Here is a 2706-nt window from a genome sequence, read left to right as displayed (position 1 = left end):
GTTGGAGGAGATGTGATGTGTGTATGATTTGTTGTGCCTGTGTTGTATCTGTGGTTGTTGGTATGTTACTTCAAGTTACTGACCTTGTGTGGTTTTATCTTGTTGTTTGTTTCTGTTGCGTCTGCCGTAATCCCTTATGGTGAGCAGCCAGTCTTAGCAGGATATGATCTGGATGTTAGCTGGGTGCTTGGCGGGATGAGTCTTTCACGAGTAACGACGGGAGTAGTTCACATAGTTGTTTTGAGTTAGATCTTTTATACCAGTAGCTTTGTTAATCACTTGTAATAGAACTTAATTGTTGTTTGATCGACATTTGATTATTACTGTCATCGGGCAACCGAGATGGTGACGCCCTTATATGCTAGGGAAGGTCTTGTTAAGTCCCCTGAGTATATGGGGGTGTCACAGGTCGAGTGGCCCACCACCTCTCGAAAGCATCCACGAGCTCGGAGTTTCGAAAAACACTCTCTTGGACGAGAGTATCTTGAGCGGGTACCTTTTGTTGACGGCCCATTTGCCTCATAACCCTTTCCGGATAAATGAAAGAAGCAACCTTCAAGCCCACAACCATCAAAGAGCAAGAACAACCCGCCAGAGGAGGCGTCACACAGTCGAACTGACCCAATGCGTCCAGGTCAGCAAGCAAAGGAAGTACCTTTGTTGACAATAGCTCAACCTTGTCAACAAAGTATGTGGTACCCAAGAAGTACCACAACCACAACCGTGCCTCCTGCGCATCAGCCTCAGCCTCTGCCTCGGGGCTCGCCAACGGCTCCGGAACAAAGCCAGTCACCCTCACCTTGAAGTGGTCCCTCACGTAAGAGTTCGCCACCAAGAAAGGAGTGATGTTGGTCGGCACAGGCAGAACATCGCCGATCAAACCCGTGATCACGGCAGAAGACACTCTCTCCGGTGTCTCCGGAAACTAAACAGGCGTCTCGCCGCAAGGAAGACCCGACACCATGGTAAAATCCTCTAAGGTGATGCCGACCTCCCCAAACTGCATGTGGAACGACGAGGTCGTGTCCCAGTAGCGGTCCAACATGGCACGAATCAAACATAGGTTCGACCTAATTGAAGCCCCGTGAATCTCGCGCTAAGCAGCAATCAATCGCCTCATGGCCGACCTCTCTATCAACGCCCTCGAACCTACTCGCAGGACGTCATAGAAACCCATGCAAGTCGAGAAGCCTGAGAACGTCCTCATGGTAGCAATCTCCTGAAATTAGGAATCAAACAATGTCAGAACACCTATTCAGGTCTGAGATAGCAAGAACAACAAAAGCTCAGCAAAGCAGCAAACTCACCATTCCCTCGTGTGAAAGGTAAGAGATGTTAGTGTCAAGCCGCAACAACAACTGGCTGCCGTCAAAACCCTCGGCTTAAGCAGGCGCCACCCGCAGGTTCAGCCCCCGTGGAGCCTGAACCCACCTAGCCTCCCAACTGCGGACAAAGGCTTCATCCTCCTCTGTCTCCACTCTCCGTCTCTTCGCACCGTGAGAATGCACGGGACAACGAGGGCCCCACACAACAACCCGCACAACCCTCTCAAGCTCCTTCCTTAAGACCCGAGGACCTCTCCTCCTAGAAACCCTCCTCCCAGACGCGCCAGCCACGGACTCCGCCCGAGTCCCCCTAACACCAACATCCCCAACAACGAGCTTCTCCCGAGACCCTACGGCTCCATCGGCTCTAGCGGCCTCAGTAGCTGGCTCCTCCACGGAAGCGTCATCCACCACTACCTCTGGTGCACTCCCCGGGGTGCTAACCGGCCCGGATCAAAACAGAGACTCCAAGGCCTCAGCCACGGACCCAACGGACCTGGCAGCCCCAGAACACTCGCATGAAATCAAAACAAAAACAACGTCAGCCAAACTTTCGGCATTACGACGGCACAAAATGGGCAAAATCCCAAAAATAAAATCACATGCAAACGCAAGCAGACAACAGCGAGGGCAAGCCCGCCCAATCCCATCCAGCAAAAAACTCATAAAAAAAATGACTCGCCCTTCGTTTCAAGCGAAAGACGAGTCAAAACAACAGCAAAACTACAAAAACAACCCAACACCCTCGGGCCCACACAAGGTCCGCAAAAATAAGCAACAAAAATTCCTGACACAACTGGGCATTTTACACAGCTCAAAAAAGGCAATTTTACACCAAATTGAGCGCAAACAGGTCAAAAATTCAAATTACAACCACAACACAGCAACGTGACTTGATCACGCCCCAAAATGACCTAAACTACCGTTAAGGTCTATTCCTAAGAAATTTGGCTCAGTTCGAGTCCAAACAGACGCTTATTTCGTCAGCATAAGACCGTCTGACAAAGGCAAAATGCAAAAAATTTCCCTTAGCACCCAACAAAGATTTAACATAGCAAAGACGGACTTCCCCGACTACAATGCAACCTAATGGGACACACAGCTCGAGCAAACAAACACGACATTGCGAAATGAGACGGTTTCTTGTCTCATTCACGTTTTTCGCACCTAAGGAGCGGGAACGGGGACCAAAATGCAAACTAAAAGCACCCCTGTACTCCTAAACATGTTTCTAACCTAATGCAAGCATCAATTCCACTCGAAAATGGGCGAAACAAAAACCCCCAAATCGATTTCGAAAGGGTTAGGGTTTCGCCCTAATTCAATCAACAAAAAGGCAAACAAATTCAAATGGAATCAAGAGGATTTATATACCTTGAGA

The sequence above is a fragment of the Silene latifolia genome, unplaced genomic scaffold (assembly GCF_048544455.1).
Source record: "Silene latifolia isolate original U9 population unplaced genomic scaffold, ASM4854445v1 scaffold_405, whole genome shotgun sequence".
Classification (NCBI taxonomy): Eukaryota; Viridiplantae; Streptophyta; class Magnoliopsida; order Caryophyllales; family Caryophyllaceae; genus Silene; species Silene latifolia.
Note: the sequence above shows the minus strand (reverse complement) of the source record.